This window comes from Strigops habroptila, chromosome 4 (assembly GCF_004027225.2).
Source record: "Strigops habroptila isolate Jane chromosome 4, bStrHab1.2.pri, whole genome shotgun sequence".
Classification (NCBI taxonomy): Eukaryota; Metazoa; Chordata; class Aves; order Psittaciformes; family Psittacidae; genus Strigops; species Strigops habroptila.
The window spans coordinates 32,771,472-32,791,608 of record NC_046358.1 but is presented as its reverse complement, the minus strand read 5'-3'; the positions used below and the strand labels follow the sequence as shown (position 1 = coordinate 32,791,608).

The window sequence follows — 20,137 nt, the reverse complement described above, 5'->3', positions numbered from 1 at the left end:
TCTGGTATTTCCTACATGAACAGAAGTGTTTTGCTATAGCCTAAGTTAGTCATGAAGTTAAAATCATATATATTTGAAATTTCTTTCCTTAGGCTACATACAGTCACTTAGATTGCTGTTTTCAGCTTTTAATAATCTAATTTGTTTTTTACCAATAGAAATGGTCCTTTTAATTTTTACAGATTACTCTATTTGATCAGAGGAAGCAGAAGTCTCACTTTTCCCTAGGGTTTCCTATCTTTTAGTACCTTTTGTTGTTGTCATGAAGCTGGAGACACTGACCAGAGTTATATTACATGCGGTGCAGTACACAGGACAAAATTGCATTTAGATTTTTCACTGTCACCTTCAAGTCTTCAGTTATCAACCTATGCTGCAATGCTTAGCTTGGAAGCACAGCAGTGAATTTCAATGACTTGTTTAAAAATAGATATTTTCCATGGATTATTTAAAAATACTGCACTGAGCTTTTGACAAAACTTGGAGTTTGAGATTTCATCATGGACAGATTCACAACGGCAGAGTGTTTTAAGAACTTTGTAACTGAAACTATTTTTGTTTCCTAGCAGCTCTTATAGGTATGCAGGGTATGAAACAAGTACTAAAAGTGGTTTGATGATGAGCTGATGTGGATATGTGACTGTGCCAGGAACCCTGCCCCACTAATAGCTTGTTCCAGCAGTGGAACAAATGGTTTTGTAGCAAGTCCTTCAGGTAGAGTGCTTCCCCAGACTGGTCTGTCCTTGCTGATTTTGTTTCTATCAGTTCACTGTTGCACTAGCATGGTGGAAGACCTTGCCTTTCTGTGCTTTTTTGGAAGAGAACATTGAACAGAGAACAGTAGTCACAAGGATCAGTTCACAACAGCCTAGCAGCTTCCTTCGTAATGCAATTGTGGCAGCATTGGAAGTATATTGACAAATAGTTCTGAAGGATACTGAAAGCGGTGAGTGCAGTCTGCAATGCCTGGCATGATCAAAACAGAGAGAGATCAGTGATGAGAGGGAACTGTTGGCTGACTCTGTCATAGCATGTAGAAACTCCACATCTCTGAATTTTGTTGGATTAGTACATGCATTTCTTACACATCAAATCCTACTCTCTCCATTTCTCTCAACTGTCACTGAGGCAGGGTGTTAAGAATGAACTTTAGAATTTGGCCCTTGATCAACGTGATGGCTTGGCTGGGATTTGAAGTCTCATATCTCCTTGCCAATCCCAAATGTGCCCAAAATATATTCCAAGCAAAAATGATCCTACTATTACCTCAATCTGAAGCACAGTTCTGCCTTTTTTTTTTTTCCTACCCATTTGAAAGTATGCATGTGCTTGCTTTGAGGTCTATCCCATAGTTTCCTGCACTATGAACTTAAGAGCCCTTTTACTTCTATTGTGTTTATCCTGGTGCATCCTGCATGAGGTAGGAGCCTGGTGCTTAAGCAATTCTGAAATAAATGGAAGTTTTACAGTACTTGCTACTTTCCACAGACAAGAAAATTTTGCAGAATCAGGTCCTTTGATGCTTGTTTATGCATTCCTTGTGCTCTCATACTTCATTCTACCAGATGGGTAGATAATGTCCTTAAATTTTGGCTGAATGGATCATAAATACCCTAAATTTGGATCCTGGAGGATGCCTTACCCCAGTATCCCAGTGGAAAACTGTGCAAAGACATGATCACCATAAAACTGAGGGCTGCACAGCCAGAAAGGATGCAAATCCCACAATAAGACAATCTTTCCCTGTCTATAAAAATTCTGTCATATTAATGCAGGATGCATAATTCCAAAGGGCTTGTCAGACTACCCAAGGCCAAGCATATGCAACGCTAAGAATTATAACAGACCTCGGATATTCTCGCTACATTTCACAATAGGTGTCTGATGTGTCTGAAACCTGACAGCTGTCAGGGTCTCCTTGATAGAACCAGCACAGATCATTAATAACTCGTATTATGTGTACCTCTTAGTCTCGTATTATGTGTACCACATTCTTTATTGTTCTATTCAACAACAAAAATAAAATAAAGAAAAACTGACTGAATGAATTCAAGGGAAAAAACTAATTATGGTAAAGTTATCCACTATTTTGCCCATATATATTGCAAAGTCTCACTTTTGCTGTCCTTGGCTGAAAGGGCAGTTGCTGCCTTCACTGTCTTTTTTCAGATTTAAGGTGCAGTGACAACACTTTTTGATCAGCTCACCAGGCAATAACATAATATCTGTTACTTCTGACTCAGCAATGAGGGCCATAGGCCAAGAAATTGTTTTTTTTTTTTTCGTGAATAAACATTTGTCATCTGGCAGTCTAGGAAGGGTAAATTTCATGGCTATCTTTAGGTATGTCCGTGTTAAACTGACCTCAGTTGTACATAACTGGATGTGTTTCTTCTGGCAAGTGCCCATTCATCAACAAGTTCCAGTGCTTGAAATTTCATATGGAAGAAGCAAAAAAAATCAGTTTTGTCAAAACTTGCTACTCTAAAATTGAACATTTATTTCAATTTCCGTTGAAAATTGAAAAATACTGCTGATTTTTACTGATAACTAGCCAGAATCTTTGAGGCACTTAATCAGATCATGTACCCATGGCCAAATTGTCAATGATTATTAAGACGTGAAAGCTGACAGAGACCTCCTATGGCGGTCTCCCCAGGACACGTGTACGTTTGCTACACTGACAGCACCCACGCTACTAGTATACTTTTATAAGGCCAGAGGTGAATCTTCTTCCCACCAGTGCATTGCAGGCTGTGTGAGCTTTAAATATCACCACCGTGCATTGTGCCAGATGCCAGATAACCGATACAGTCCTAAATGATGTGGCGGTTGGCAGTAACTATGCTGCTCCAGGTAGTCCCTGCAGTCCCAAAGGGTCTGAGAGTGTAGTCAGCTGCCTGACTGAAAGGGGAGATAACTGTGGAGGACAGACTAGATGCTGTGATGATCAGTTCTGAATTTTGTGTGTTTTAGGTGCACAGTGCCATTGTCAAAGGCTCCATAGTGTTACCTGGTCGGAAAATACGTCTGTGTGCCCACTCACCTTCCTGTTTCTGAAAGTCAAATGCAGGAGCCACTAGAATTCATTACAGTTGCCTTCTGCTCTGGAGCACTACAGACCTGGTGGCAAAAATGATAAGAAGGCAGCATTGAAAAAAGAGCCTTAATCTGTAATGATTTGTGCCTTTTTATGCTAGACATAGTCAGAGGGAAAGAGGAGGCACATCTGAAATTACAGATCCAGAATATCTCAGTTGAGTCCTGGGTGACGAATGTCAATTTGTCACGAAAAAAAGAGCTTCACTGGAACAGCACTGGACCAGTATTTGCGATCCTGGGTCCAAACATCCCAGACTGGGACTGTATGCTTTAGTCCACCAATAGCTTGTCTTCTTGAGGGTCCTTGCCATCACCTCATATATGTTTAGAGGTTCACTGGCCCTGAACTACTTTCATTAAGATGTCCTTGAAATTTGCTTTTCATTTCCCTATGGCTTTTTTTCTTGTTTATGGGAGGTTTTCTTGCTGAGCATTGGTTGATTGCGTTTGTTTATGATGACTCTTTACCACACAGCACCTGGTTTAGAGTTCCCTGTGTAATTTGCTCAATAATCAACTTACAAAATAGGTATGTTTCTTCAGCATATTATGTAGATAATGTCCAGTAATTACTGTGTGGGTTGCTCCGACACAAATGCAAGTAATAGTAATTTTGTTTTTTTTCTTTCCTACTCTGTCCCTCTTGCTCTGAGGAAACGCCTGCTATTTTTGCAACTTGGTTTTGACTACTTTACTATCCCTTCATATTGAAGTCATGGTAAATCAAGTAGTGAAGCAGACATGAAAAGGTAAGAAAGATGAAACCTGAATTCTGACATGTATCCTTTTCTACTTTCAAATAGTATGTTTTCTCTGTTTTCAATTGCTGACTCACACCAAGCCCTGCATCACTTCTCTGCATCCTGCTGCTTCCTATTGTGTTGTACTCAGCCATTCCTTCTGCTGTCTTCTTTCAATGTCTGCTGGAGTTTGTAGCAATAATCAGCTTATGCAGTGAAATGCAGAATGATTCTAGTAGCCCCAAAGGAACAGTCAGCTCCTCAAGTTTGAGTTGAAGAGATTTCAGGCAAATGTGCCATTTTGCCTCAGAGATGCTTAAGAGAGCTTTTGAGGCTATTCTCGAAAAGTGTGAAAGCAAAAGCAAACCTGAATGACCTCAGGGTGAGGTGTTTGCCTAAGAAAAACATATTCTTGTCTTCCTGTTACTATGCTGGTTTTCTCTAAATTGGGGTGCTAATAGTTAACCAACTTGAATCTTATTCAGATTCAAAGCTCCTAGCCTTTGTAAAAGGGGAAAAAAAAATTGATCAAGCTACCCTTTTACTGCAAAAATGCAGACTCCAGCTGTCCCAGCACCAAATATTTAATTTAACATACTGAGACCTATAAAGTCAGAATCTTGCACCCATTTCTCATTTAATGGGAGCTTTTCTGGAGGTTCAGGAATGTGATGTTTGCCCCATTGCTTTTGTACTGGCTTATCTTTAATATGTGTTAGTTTAGGATGTGCGAAAAAGACTGATGGTTTTACAAACTCTGAATAAGCAGGTTTAATTTTGTCGTCTAATCCATACTAATCCATGTTGTTGCTCTTAACAAGTCTATTGAATTATCTTAATGTGTCTTTGGAACCTGATTGTAAGAAGTAGTTTTCTTACCTTACTTACTGTTACACAAGGTTGGATGAGCTCTTCTGTATGTGGTTTACCCACACCTTCAACTGCTAAGCAGAGCTTATCAGTGACATAGTCACTATTAGAAATCAGATCACAAAATTCTTTTTCACTCATGTCTCCAACCATAGTTTGCGTAGAGTCACCAAGATGAAAAGACAAAATAGTCTGTAAAATTATCTGAATGAGCCAGATTGTAAGAACTGAAATGTGGTCTTATTAAATTTGTCATGGACAGTTTCATTCCCATTTCCAGCCTTGATAAAACAGTCAAGTTTATCAGAAATGACACTTTAGCATTTTTATTGAGATTCATCACTTTCTGAGTTTTTTGCTTTCTGCCATATCACATGTATGACAAATGTGAAATATAACATGCCCCACTGGGCCCACTAGTTTGGAAATGGAATATGAAGTTCTTCAGACTATGGGTTGCTTCTATGTATCCACTTCTGTGATCAAATATTGCTACATGACAGCCTTTCAGTGACCTATATGAAAGAAGTGGCTTGGGTGAGAACCAGAACTAGTAGGCTGATATCAGTATCACAACTATTAGAAGTGCCATTTAGCAGAAAGCCCAGCTGAGAACTTAATGCCAATCAAAAAGGTCAACCTCTACTTCGCTCCTTATACCCTTTATAAACAAGATGCAGATTTCAATGGAAGGTCGCATTCCCAACCTTGTGTTTCTTTGTGGTAAGAGGGCTACAAATCAGGCATTATTTCGTTGGCTTTACATCAGTGAGGAAATCATTAAAAATCAGTTTGGATTTGCATGGGTGTACTGTAAAATCTAGATCTGTAAACAGGTTTTAACAGCTTCTGAAGCCTTCAACTACTTAAATCTGTGACTAAAGATGCATTAAACCTGTACCAAGGTTTAGGGGCACTTCAAGGAGAGCAATAGAGTCTGCTGTTGGATCAAGGCTGGCATGACTGAGGTGTTCTAGTGAGAAGGACCTTTTGTTACTCATGCTTGGCTACATGACAAGGAAGGAGGTTGCCTGTTTCAAGGGTCTTTTTTTTTCAGAGCAGTTTAGGATGAGTGTGTCATTGTATCAACAAGAGTCGTATGTGGGAATTTCACAAGTTTGTTCGATGCTGTAAAGAAGAATTTCTTTTTCCTGTGGTAAAAGATCATTCCAAAGGAGTGCCTGTGTTCAGTGCAAGGTGAGTATTGCCCTTAGCACTGGTTTATATGGCAGCTTTTGTTAACTTCCATGTTTAGTGTAATAAGCAAACTTCCTGTAATATGTCTTAAACACTGCTAAGAGTTGTCAAAGGAGACTGATAGTAAATAGTACTAAATTTCTGGTAAAAGTATGTAAAAATGAAAGTGAAAAATCATTAGAGGATTTTGAAGAATTTTTATTCAGTTTTTAAATGAAAAGGCAGACCTTTAAGGTGACTTGTATTTTTGGGTCATAACAAATGGGAATGCAAGAAAACTTCTTATGGAAAAGTTATCACTTCTTGAGGCATGTCTACTCTCATGTAGAAAATTTAAGTGAGGAGCTCATGTTAGTAACTAAACCTTCGATTGTTTTTCCCTAGCTTAAATCTGGAATTTTACTGAGTTCTTCCCTTCATAAACCTTGGGCTTGCTCCTAAGTCCACCAGCAAATAAATACACAACTAGCTTGTCCTGGACTGAGTGCAAACAATTCTGTGTTGGATTAAGGAATATACAGAGTTCCTGGAAAGAGAAGGAAATTTTTTTTTTTTCTCAGCTTTGTCTTTTAGGAGAAGAAAGGCACTGTTACTGCATGTATTTTTGAAGTACCACAGCAACCCTGGGCTACCTGAACAAGAAAGCTGTCAACTTTACCAGTAGTCTTGGCAAAAGAATTGAGAAGCAGTTCTGCAATAATTATCCTACCTGTTTAATGTTACAGGCTGCAGTATCATGTGAGTACCTGGCTAGCCACATGCCTGTTGCTGCATTTTCAATATTTCCCTCCCAAAAATGGCCTTGAACATGGGAAGGAGAAAATGTGTGATTGCTTGTTTTGCTGGAGTAGGGAGAAAATGTTTTCTAATTGCCAAAGTACATATAGGGATACATTGCTAATCAGGTCCAGCCTCAAAAGCCAATGCTAGCTCACTTTTTTAAGGTTTTTAAATGCTAGCTTCATCTATACTGCTTCTGATTACACACTGTACATGTGCAAATAGAATTTGCAGTAGATGAAAACATATGCTTTAATATGAATTGAATGCTTTGAATAGATAACACCATTGAATCAGTGACAGTTGGGGGGAAAAGAACAAAAGCAGCTTGGCGAGGCAAAGATTACATCTGCAGTGCTGCAGTTCTAGTACAGCCTTCCTGTCTTGCTTATCAATGACATGCATCTTACTCCTTGTATGTTAATGCTAAAAGAATATACTTTTTCTCTCCTAAATTGTTCCTAAATGCTGTAATCATTTATTAGAGCTCTCAGGTGAGAACCCTTTCTTAAGAAGCCAATTTTGCATGCTGATTAGTTCAGATCCTCTGGACTTTTCTGCTAGCGTTCATTCCTTTAAGGTAGACTCTGCTCTCCCTGAAGTCAATATTAGAGGAAGCTTGTAGGATGAAATTTAAGGAGCGGAATGAACAAGAGGAGTCAGTGAACTAAGACAGCTTCCCTACTGTGGACCTCAGATGACCATGCTTGGCACAAAATGTGCCCTGCTTTCTATGTGTCGTGGTTTGAGCCCAGCCGGTAACTCAGAACCACACAGCCACTCGCTCACTCCCCCCCACCCGCCTTCTTCCTCCCCCCGCTCCCGGAGGGATGGGGAGGAGAATGGGAAGAATGTAACTCCCACGGGTTGAGATAAGAGCAGTCCCGCAACTAAGGTATAACACAAAACCACTACTGCTACCACCAATGATAATAACGATTAGTGAAATAACAAGGGGAGAGGATACAATTGCTCACCACCCGCCGACCGATACCCAGCCCGACCCGAGCAGTGATCTGGGCCTTCTGGGTAACTCCCCCCCAGTTTATATACTGGGCATGACGTGCTGTGGTATGGAATACCCCTTTGGCTAGTTTGGGTCAGGTGTCCTGTCTCTGCTTCCTCCCGGCTTCCCCTCCTCCCTGGCAAAGCATGAGACTGAGAAAGTCCTTGGTTGGAATAAACATTACTTAGCAACAACTAAAAACATCGGTGTTATCAGCGTTGTTCCCAGGCTGAAAGTTAAAAAACACAGCACTGCACCAGCTACTAAGCAGGAGAAAAATGACTGCTATAGCTGAACCCAGGACAGTATCCACCCCTTATTCCATACCATTCACGTCATGCTCAGATCCCACATCTCTCAGCACACCATCACCCCTGTCCCATATATACACATATATATACACCCACACCCACACACAGAGAAAGATATCGTTCCCTAGTCCATGGACCAATCCCTGTAAAATTGCTGAACTCATCCAGTCCATGATGTCAGGCTCCATCTCTTGTAATAGTCTTTCAGGGCAGGAGGGACGGTACATAGTGTTGGGTTGTTGCCTGCTGATGATACCGCCAAACTCATCTGGTCACTGCTGAGCTCGTCTGGTTTCCTCAAAATTCATTCTTTGTTGAGGTGATGATCGGAGGGAAGTCAGGGTCAATGGCTGGTGACCTGAAGATATCTAGCTGGTGGGCTATAAAAGTGTTATAGAGCAGGCAACAGCGTACAATTGAGTTCATTGGCTGTTTTCCCCCAAAATCAAATCCCCTTGAGGTACACATCGGACTTCCCCATCTTCCCGCATTACCCACCAAGTATATCCAGGTCCCTGAGCAAAAGCAACCCCACGAGTGGGTTTGCCTTTACCTGAAGCAGGAATAACCCAGACTGTCTTCCCCAACAAATTCTTTATGTGCACCACAGGAACTTTATCCCCCTCTATGGTACGTAAAAGTTCTGATTGGGCTGGGCCAGCCCTGTTGGCAGATCCCCTACTGTTGACCAACCAGGTGGCTTTTGGTAAATGTGTATCCCAGTGTTTGAAAGTCCCACCACCCATTGCTCTCAGTGTAGTTTTTAACAGCCCATTGTACCATTCGATTTTCCCAGAGGCTGGTGCATGGTAGGGGATGTGGTATACCCACTCAATGCCATGCTCTTTGGCCCAAGTGTCTATGAGGTTGTTCCGGAAATGAGTCCCATTGTCTGACTCAATTCTCTCTGGGGTGCCGTGTCGCCACAAGACTTGTTTCTCAAGGCCCAGGATAGTGTTCCGGGCAGTGGCATGGGACACAGCATATGTTTCCAGCCAGCCAGTGGTTGCTTCCACCATGGTAAGCACATAGCGCTTGCCCTGGCGGGTTGGTGGGAGTGTGATATAGTCAATCTGCCAGGCCTCCCCATATTTGTACTTCAGCCATCGTCCTCCATACCAGAGAGGCTTTAACCGCTTGGCTTGCTTAATTGCAGCACGTTTCACATTCGTGAATAACCTGGGCAATAGTGTCCATTGTTAAGTCCACCCCTCGATCACGAGCCCATCTATATGTTGCATCTCTGCCTTGATGGCCTGAGGTGTCATGGGCCCACCGGGCTAAAAATAATTCACCCTTATGTTGCCAATCCAAGTCCATCTGAGCCACTTTAATCTTAGCAGCTTTATCCACTTGCTGGTTATTCTGGTGTTCCTCAGTGGCCCGACTCTTGGGTACATGAGCATCTACGTGGCGTACCTTCACCACCAGGTTCTGCACCCGAGCAGCGATATCTTGCCACAATGCAGCAGCCCAGATGGGTTTACTTCTGCGTTGCCAGTTGCTCTGCTTCCATTGCTGCAACCACCCCCACAGGGCATTTGCCACCATCCATGAGTCAGTATAGAGATAAAGTACTGGCCATTTTTCTCGTTCAGCAATGTCCAAGGCCAGCTGGATGGCTTTCACCTCTGCAAATTGACTCGATTCACCCTCTCCCTCAGCAGTTTCTGCAACTTGTCACAGGGGACTCCACACAGCTGCCTTCCATCTCCGATGCTTTCCCACTATACAGCAGGACCCATCAGTAAACAAGGCATATTGCTTTTCACTCTCTGACAGTTCATTATATGGTGGGGCCTCTTCAGCACGCGTCACCTCCTCTTCTGGTGACATCCCAAAATCTTTGCCCTCTGGCCAGTCCATGATGACTTCTAGAATTCCTGGACGACTGGGATTTCCTATTCGAGCTCGTTGTGTAATTAGTGCGGCCCACTTACTCCATGTAGCATCAGTTGCATGATGTGTAGAGGAGACCCTGCCTTTGAACATCCAGCCCAGCACAGGCAACCGGGGTGCCAGGAGGAGCTGCGCTTCAGTTCCAATCACTTCTGAGGCAGCTCGAACCCCTTCATAGGCTGCCAGTATCTCTTTTTCAGTGGGAGTGTAGCTGGCCTCGGATCCTTTATATCCCCGACTCCAAAAGCCAAGGGGTCGACCTCGAGTCTCCCCTGGAGCTTTCTGCCAGAGGCTCCAGGTAGGACCATTCTCCCCAGCTGCGGTATAGAGCACATTTTTCACATCTGGCCCGGCCCGTACTGGTCCAAGGGCTACTGCATGAACTATTTCTCGTTTAATTTGTTCAAAGGCTTGTTGTTGCTCAGGGCCCCATTTGAAATCATTCTTCTTCCGGGTCACGTGGTAGAGAGGGCTTACAATCAGACTGTAATTTGGGATGTGCATTCTCCAGAACCCCACAACACCTAAGAAAGCTTGTGCTTCTTTCTTGTTAGTTGGTGGAGACATTGCTGTTATCTTGTTGATCACGTCTGTGGGGATCTGGCGGCGTCCATCTTGCCATTTTATTCCCAAAAATTGGATCTCCTGTGCAGGTCCCTTGACCTTATTCCGTTTTATGGCAAAACCGGCCTTCAGCAGGATTTGGATTATTTTCCTCCCTTTCTCAAAAACTTCTTCCGCTGTATCACCCCACACGATGATGTCATCAATGTATTGCAGGTGTTCTGGAGCTTGCCCCTGTTCCAGTGCAGTCTGGATCAATCCATGGCAGATGGTAGGGCTGTGTTTCCACCCCTGGGGCAGTCGGTTCCAAGTGTACTGGACGCCCCTCCAAGTGAAAGCAAACTGTGGCCTGCATTCTGCTGCCAAAGGGATTGAGAAAAATGCATTGGCAATGTCAATTGTGGCATACCACTTGGCTGCCTTTGACTCCAGTTCATACTGAAGTTCTAACATGTCCGGTACGGCAGCACTCAATGGTGGTGTGACTTCGTTCAGGCCACGATAGTCTACTGTTAATCTCCACTCTCCATTAGACTTTTGCACTGGCCATATGGGGCTATTAAAGGGTGAGCGGGTCCTGCTGATCACTCCTTGGCTCTCCAGTCTGCGGATCAGCTTATGGATGGAAATCAAGGAGTCTCGGTTGGTGCGATATTGCCGCCGGTGCACTGTTGTGGTCGCAATTGGCACTTGTTGTTCTTCGACCTTCAGCAACCCCACAACAGAAGGATCCTCTGAGAGACCAGGTAAGGTGGACAGCTGCTTAATTTCCTCTGTCTCCAAGGCAGCGATACCAAAAGCCCATCTATACCCTTTTGGGTCTTTGAAATACCCTCTCCTGAGATAGTCTATGCCAAGGATGCATGGAGCCCCTGGACCAGTTACAATGGGGTGCTTTTGCCACTTCCTCCCAGTCAGGCTGATTTCAGCTTCCAGCATAGTTAACGCTTGGGATCCTCCTGTCACTCCAGAAATAGAAATGGGTTTCACCCCTTGATACCTTGATGGCATCAGAGTACACTGTGCACCGGTATCTACTAGAGCCTTATACTTCTGTGGGACTGATGTGCCAGGCCATCTGATCCACACAGTCCAGTAAACCCGATTATCCCTCTCCTCCACCTGGCTGGAGGCAGGGCCCCTCTAATAGTGATCACAAAATTCTCCACTTCTGTCTTGTAGAAAGGGATTAGTATTCCTTATCACAGGAGCTGGAGTAAAATCAGCTCTTTCGCTCCATCTAGGAAACTGCTCGCCAGAGACTGGAGCAGCAGCTTTCCTGGGAGGATCATCCTTGACCATTGTTCTCCTCTTCAGTTCACGCACCCATTGCTCCAGAGCTGAAGTAGGTTTTCCATCCCACTTTCTCATGTCTTCTCCATGATCCCGCAGGTAAAACCATAGGGTGGCCCGTGGCGTGTACCTCCTATATTTTCTTTCTCGAGCAGTAGAGCGCCTTCTGTTGATAGCTGAGACATGGGTTGGTACGCGTGGAGAGCTGGATAGATCGGATAAATCGTCTCTCAATTGTTTGAACTCCTGGGACAGTTTTTCCACAGCTGAAATGATGGAAGGGGTGAGATTGTCTTCGAACTCTCGGAGTTGACGAATCAGGCAATCCACTGTTGGTGATACTCCGTCATTCCAGGTCATTGATGCCAATGTGTGGGCATATGATGATGGCGCACTTCGTGTAAGTTTCCGCCACATGGGTCGTGTACATTCGACTTCATCTGGGTCTACGTATGTGTTCCTGGAATCCGGCCTACGATAGATCATCTCTAGAATGGCTGATTCCCTCAGGGACTGGATGCCTTTCTCTATCGTGGTCCAGTTGGCTGAGCGATTCGTAATATCATCTTTGTAGGGAAACCTTTCCTTCACAGCTGCCAGGAGCCGCCTCCAAAGACTGAGGGCTCGCTTCTCTCTTGCAATCGCTTTGTCAATTCCTCCTTCCTTAGCAAGTGATCCCAGCTGCTTGGCTTCCCTACCTTCTAGTTCATGACCGTCGGCCCCATTGTCCCAGCACCGGAGCAACCAGGTGACAATGTGCTCCCCTGGAAGACGGGTGAAATCTTTTCGCATATTCCCTAGTTCGGTTGAGGTCCGGGGTCGAGAAGTGACCTCTTCTTCTTCTTCCTCTTCCTCTGACCCACGTAGTAGTAACTCTTGTTCAGGTGCTGTTGCATATAGTAATGGCACTGGGTCTTCATCTTTCTTCGCTTCGCGGGTTGCTCTTTGTGCCTTTCGTCTGCTTTTGCTTACAGGGGCAACAGACATTGTCACAAACTGGACATTTGGTTTAGCTGCAGTGTTTGTCACTGTGGTTGGAGTGGCTGCAGTGTCTGCCACTAGGATTGGAGTGGTTGCAATGTCTATTGCTGGGGTTGGTGCAGCTGTTGTGCTTGGGAGTTGAGTAACACCAACAGCTGCATTATCTGTTGCTGTCGGGGTTTGAGTAGCTACTGTGCTTGTCACTGGGGTTGGTGTAGCTGCAGTGCTTGGAGTAGCCATATTGTCTGTTGCTGTCAGGGTTTGAATAGCTACTGTGCATGTCACTGGGGTTGGTGTAGCTGTGGTGCTTGGAGTAGCTATATTGTCTGTTGCTGTCCGGGTTTGAGTAGCTACTGTGCTTGTCACTGGGGTTGGTGTGGCTGCGGTGCTTGGAGTAGCCACATTGTCTGTTGCTGTCGGGGTTTGAGTAGCTGTTGTGCTTGTCACTGGGGTTGGTGTAACTGCTGTATTTGAAGTTGGAGTAGTTGCGTTGTCTGTTGTGGTCAGGGTTTGAGTAGCTGTTGTGCTTGTCACTGGGGTTGATGTAGCTGCTGTACTTGGAGTAGCTGTGTTGACTGTTGTGGTCAGGGTCTGAGTAGCTGCTGTGCTTGTAGTTGGCATAGCTGCGTTGTCTGTTGCTTTGCCATCAGATCCAGAGACATTTTTTTCCCTTTGAAGGTGCTGGATAGTGTTGAGCAGGGCTCTGTAGGCATAGGCCAAGCCCCAGCACGTTGCCAAAATTTGTCCCTCTCTGGTATAACCAGGACGACAGCACACCTCGTTTAAGTGTTTTACTAGTTTTTCCGGATGTTGCACTTGTTCAGTGGTGAAGTTCCAAAGCACTGGAGGGGCCCACTGGCCTAGGTACTTGCCCATACTATCCCACACACCCTGCCACTCATAACTGTCCAGCCTCAGGGAAAATCTCCTGGTGGTCCTCCTATATCGTCGTCTAACCCTAGACCAGATTCGAACCTGATACTGCTGAATTTTTGACATTAAACGAAATAGGATGTTCCTACGACGGGATGGCCGTGGGTAAAACACACTCCGTATGTTTGCCAACATGCTGATCCCCAGCACAATCAGCAGGCAGGTTTCAAGGGTACTCAAAGGCCATCTAAAACCTTCAGAACTCTCAATTGCTGTTGCAAATAGGCTGGTGGGGGAACGGGGGGTGAAAGAGAATGCTTCCTTCGTAAGTTTACCCCCCGAGGAGAAAAAAAAAGATATGCAATTGCTAAAATATTTCATTATATACCTCCCAATGTATAGTGGTGATGGCCACGCTGGAAGCACAAACCAGACCAGTTTCATGATCAATGAGTCTATTGTATTACAAGTCATTACCATGAAGTACAGTGAAACAAGAACCTTAGCCCAGGCCCCCCAGCCGGTAAACACTAAAACAGCAAATAGTGGCTGTAAGTAAGGTACAACATGCTGAAACTCTGAGATCAAGCGCAACACGTCTGAGAGCCAAATAATCACCATTGTGACGAGTAGTAACAATGAATGCTTATCACAAATATGATTAAACACACTCTGGTCAGATCTGTCGTTATCTCAATCTTTCGAGCCCCACGTTGGGCGCCAAAAAGAACTGTCGTGGTTTGAGCCCAGCCGGTAACTCAGAACCACACAGCCACTCGCTCACTCCCCCCCCCGCCTTCTTCCTCCCCCCGCTCCCGGAGGGATGGGGAGGAGAATGGGAAGAATGTAACTCCCACGGGTTGAGATAAGAGCAGTCCCGCAACTATGGTATAACACAAAACCACTACTGCTACCACCAATGATAATAACGATTAGTGAAATAACAAGGGGAGAGGATACAATTGCTCACCACCCGCCGACCGATACCCAGCCCGACCCGAGCAGTGATCTGGGCCTTCCGGGTAACTCCCCCCGGTTTATATACTGGGCATGACGTGCTGTGGTATGGAATACCCCTTTGGCTAGTTTGGGTCAGGTGTCCTGTCTCTGCTTCCTCCCGGCTTCCCCTCCTCCCTGGCAAAGCAGGAGACTGAGAAAGTCCTTGGTTGGAATAAACATTACTTAGCAACAACTAAAAACATCGGTGTTATCAGCGTTGTTCCCAGGCTGAAAGTTAAAAAACACAGCACTGCACCAGCTACTAAGCAGGAGAAAAATGACTGCTATAGCTGAACCCAGGACACTATGCCCTGTTTTTAATGCTCTGTTTTCTATCGTCACATGCCACCTAAAAGTGCTGTATTTCTTCCTTAAAAACTGGTGAAGATATGGTTTACACTGATCCTCTGCCTGGGATATTAACCTGCCTGGGGTTTTTATTTTTATATAGAGTGGTTTGATTTCTGAAACTCAATCATTGTCAAAACACCTTGGTGTGATGTGAACCTCTGTTAGCCCCTTGTCTCCTAATGTATGCAACAGCCGTTATTAGTATTGTAATATATTTGGTTCCTTTCTCAAATGTAATGGAATTGCTGCTAGATGCTTGCTAGGGCTGCAGAACGTCTTGGTATCTTTAGGTGCTGCTGTCTTTATTAAATCGAAAGTCCTCTCTGGTTGTTCAGAAATGATCAGAGTTCTTTTTGTATTATCATTTCCCCCTGCTGCTTGCAGGCACCTGACTTTTGGTTGTGACAAATCCCTCTTCCCTTTCTTCGTTTATAAGGTAATCTTTCCACAATGCCTTCATTTCATTTTATCCTTCTTCTTTTCTGCACTTCCATCCTGCAAGGTGTGCTAAATGGATATACTTCAAAACCCTCAGTGCTCCTTGGAAAGGTCTGAGCAGCTCGATCTTTTGTTTCTTATCCTTACTTTTTGTTTTGCTTTCATGTCTTTTTTAAATCTAGTTAATGAAACTCCATCTGCCAGTGTTCTTTGTACCTTTTAAAATGCTTTCTTTTATGTTTGTATGTCATATTATACCTGCTTAAACCCTACAGCTGTGTGACATCAGAGTATTTACTAAGACTGAATATCTCGTCTATTTTTTTTTTTTAATCCTTTCACAGTTTCAGAAGCACTTACCACTGCTGCATATACCTATCTAGACCTGTGGGCTACCTCTGTTTCTTAGAAAATTTTTGTGCTGAGAGCCTAGGCCTATAGCATAAACCCCTTTTCTCTGTTAGCAGTCCAGATGATTAGTAGTACTGATAATGACCAAATGCACAGAGCTCAGTGGAGTTATTGCTAGTTATGAGTTCCTCTATTGCGGTTTCTATGTCTGTCTACACATTGCTGAAGCTAGTTATCAGTGTAAGGGTATAGTTCCTAAGTAGTATGGACTTCTAAAATGTCAGATTCAGCAAAATCTACACCTATGAAAATCAGGAAACAAACTAAAGATACTTTCAGCCACAAACTCTTGACGTTCAGGAGATAGATACAGTTAAAATATCTTAACTCTGTTCCTGAAGCTGGCAATAGTTACTAGGGGATAGCTGGATGATGTCTCACTTGTCTGTATTAGGATACCTCTGTTAAGTGAAGAAGTAGTGAATGACGCAGGTTCTATCTGGAGAAGGCTGTCAGAGCCATGGCTGTGACACAGGGTGATGTGCTGGTCCTGCTATGCCTTGATCATGGACACACATTCACATTACCATAGCTGTCTTCCAGATTACCAGTGCAAACCACCCTCAGTCAGCATTCTTAATGTGGTCCAGCAGACCTCTGAATGGGAAATAGTACCTTGTCCTGCGGTTGCAGGGGCCTAGGAACATGGCAATTGGGATTTGGAGACCCATTGTGGGCTCTTACAATTTGTGCTGTATTCTGCCTCATCATATGATCAGTCATCTTCACGTGTTTTCAAAGACTGTGCAACTCACTCTGTTTTCAGATAAATCAGCCCCTTTTCCATTGGCTGAAAAAACTAGCAGGGCTCTACTTCAAAAAAAACATTGTATTTGCCCAACTGAAGAAATAAAAATCAAGGAAAATAACTGAATGTGCTTGGGAAAACTCATAATGCTTGCAACCTGCTCTCGGATAAGATGTGAATGCCCTGCATGCACACAGCAGGCATTCAGGAGCAGTAGCAAGTTCCATGTCCCCTTAAGCCTGCTTATAGCTCTTGCTTGATCCTGGTTAAGGGACAAGCCATTGCAGTTTAACATTGCCTTTAACAGTACTCTCCCACTGCTTCCTGTGAGGGACAGGGCATTCACTGTGTGAGGTTATTGTGGAAGTCTAACAGGGCTGTTTTATCATGGCAGACCACATTCGTGGCTCTTTTTGATGATGAAGCTCAGCTTGGCATTCAAAAAGGGTGAGAAGTGGGTGGGTAGTTTTTGACACAGGTAGCTGCTCTGTGGCTTTGGGAGAATTGCTTTCACAAACATGAAAGCCCTTGCCATCACTTTCTTTGTGATCTATAGCACTTCTCTGCATTTCTGAGCACAATGCTATTATTTTACAAGAAACCTCAATCATCCTCTCTCCACCTACCCAGCCTGGACTAAATGTGAACAGAAAATCAGTGCTGCTTTTCCATCTGACTGGTTTGGTATTGCGAGCTGGTAAAGGTATCGCAGAGGGAGTTTGGGAGGGGTAAAGCAGCATCCCAGGCTGTGTCCTTGCAAGTATTTTCTATGGGGCACAAGGATGGGGAGGCCAGAGCAGTGCTGATGGCTGACTCTTGGTGATGGTGCTGTGGGATCAGTTGGGAAAGCAGAGAACAAAAAATCCAGTCGAGGTGCAATTTCAACACAGTGCTCCCAACAAATGAGCACACAATTTGTTACCTTGAAGTGTGTTGTGTCTCTTGTCTTTCTGCAAAATGCCTTCTCTTTATTTCCAAACATGAATGAGTATTGACCACCATTTGTCTCAGCTAGCAGTGAAAAAGAGGTCTTCAGTGTTCTGATGTTGCCACCATATAGCCCTGACTTTTAAGAAAATCTTGCCAGCCTTCAAGCAAATTTTGTGAGTAAGCGCATTTCCTTCATTTGTCAAATTGCACCACTTTCAATTTTCTGCTGGGAGAAAGGACTAGGTACTAACATGCTGAGAGAATTTAAAGAAATCAAAAAGCAGGGGTGAAGGGGAGTAAAAAATATAAAGATTCAAAAAGCAGTAAGGCAGCAAAATGTAGACCAGGTAAAAGACAGGCAAAGGTTTAAAATGTGTCGTATTTGGAACTAGTAGATCAGTTGAAGCCAGGCGGAAACAGTGCACTTGGTACTTTGCAAAATGTGATCTGCTGCAGATTGTCACAGGATCTTTTCATGGTTCAAGCACATTTCAGTGGTAGATGATTATTAGGAAACCACTGAGGGGTATCTTGTGGTATTGTAGCCCACAGGTGGATTCACAACCCTCTGTGTCCATTAAATGATGAAGTACATGTGGAGCGCAGCTGTTCATTTAGTTTCTTCTGACAGGAATTTTGCGTGCAAGCACCAAAACAACTCAGAAATGGAGATCTATGACAGGCAAATGGAGACAGCTGGCAGGAAGGTGGCAGAGCTGAATCAAAGCTATGTCTGAGCTGAACCTGAAGCACTAATGTAGGTGCTTTTTAAGAAAGCATGCAGATTTTTGAGCACTTTGAAGAACCGATTTTTATTAGAAAAAGGCTTCATGACTTACTTCTGACAGGCGCTTCAGTATTACCTTTCTAGCCACGAAGTTCCTCACTGCTTTTTACTGACTAACGCTGAAAAATTTCAGATTACTGTCTTCCTGTCCTCTCCTGTTTTCTGTGGTATTCATTATAACTTGTTTTTATAGCACCCCAGACTTCAAAGCCCAGTCTGAGATGTTTCTGTCCTGACCAAATGGAGGGGAGGGGAAGCACAAAATTTGATGTCTGATCCGCAGCATGAGAGCACAATGGTAATCTCAATCCTGCTGGTTTGTGACATATGCAGCTGAATTGATATGGACTTCTGATTTATCACCAAAGTAGCAATAAAAATTCAGGTGACAACATATACTTTGAATTTCTCTCTGGGTGTTATGAGGCTACTTCTCCAATACTTCACATCAAATTAAAGTATCTTTATGAAGACATATGTTTAACAACTGAAGCTTTTCAAGTGATTTATCAGTTATGTTGCCTTGAAATCAGTCACTTTAGCTCATTTCTGTTCTAGGAAAAGATGGCCAAGTATCCAGACCTGTCACAGCTCCCATGAGGCTTTCCTTCTTGTGCTTCTGGCCCATTCCTCAGCTTCAGTGAAATGCTGAACAATGTGTGCAGCTACTTTTCCTCTAGAAACCCACAGGCTTTTTGCAGTGGGATGGCAAAGCTGACCTGCTTTGGCTGTGGGATTTTTCATACGACAGCTGGGCTCACCATTTACGGCTAGAGAATAATGGAAAGACATAATGTAAACATTCCCATCAAGTGATATCACACATGTGCATGCTTTCCGCAGATGTTCATCTATGTAGCATGGCACTGTCTATGTGTTTCAGACATTGGCAGTCTTTTAACAGAAGGGATCTATGAATCTTGTTCTGTATTTGAACATTTATGTTTGTTTTATTTGAAGATTTCAAGGTAGTGGCTTTAAGATATGGAATAATGTAGAAAGCTTCCTTCTTTAGAGATGGACAATAAGAGGGGGGAAAGGAGAAAGGTGTCTTGAGAACAAGCAAATCAGTGTGTGTTCAAGGTCGTAAATTATCTAATTTTTAAAAAAGTGATGTAAGTTCTTAATACAGATTCCAATACAGTGGAAGAGGATATATATCTCATATATTCGCAACACAAGATATTGTACAATTGTATCTCTGGCTAGGCTATGTTTCTGCAACAAGTTCAGAACAATGGCCAAGCCATATCCCTACTGCCATCCCAGCAGTCTCTCATGCCAGAAATGTCTGGAACTGTTAGACTTTTAAAAGCTATGTTCTTCTGTGGTATGATCTGTTAGTTGTAGGTTTATTTTCAGAATATACAGTAGGACTGTGTTTACATTAGAACCACCAGGGAAGTTTCCCAGGAACTTCAGTGAGAGCCCTTCATTTTTGTTTGTTGAATAGTACATGTAATTGTGTGAAACCATTGAGAAATGGAGCTTTTCTCTGGACAGCTTGTGCAATTTCATTTGCTGTCAGCACAATACTTTGTTTTTACTTTAAAGCATTTCTTCTTAGCCTTTTTTAATTCTGGAATCAGTTGGGGTTTTTCTTTAACTTGAATCAAAGGATTCCAGTAATGATTGTCCTAATCATGTTGGGTGAGACTCTTTGCACTGTATTTAGAAAACCCTGGAGACTTCCATCTTAAGATTTCTCCTAGGCAAACACACACACATAATAACTAGGAGACATTCTGTTGATAATTCTCCTTTCTTTATAAAGACAGTCTAGCTAAGTCTTTCAGAAGTGGGTCTTTAAATTAGGTGAGGTGAATCCTCAAACTGGGGATTAATCCTCCAGAGGAG

General features: G+C 43.4%; 1 long non-coding RNA gene across 7 annotated transcripts in view; it reads left to right on the top strand.

The window, feature by feature from the left end:
• Positions 1-62: 62 nt before the first annotated feature.
• Positions 63-20,137, top strand: part of LOC115607385 — a 68,177-nt gene continuing 48,102 nt past the window's right edge. For 3 of the 7 annotated variants that reach the window (XR_003991219.1, XR_003991218.1, XR_003991222.1), the window contains exons 1-3: positions 63-3,851; positions 5,770-5,909; positions 6,470-6,647. This is a non-coding gene — a long non-coding RNA (uncharacterized LOC115607385). The remainder of the gene's footprint in view (positions 3,852-5,769; positions 5,910-6,469; positions 6,648-20,137) is intronic. The other 4 variants (XR_003991220.1, XR_003991221.1, XR_003991216.1 and 1 more) reach the window with 4 other exon arrangements.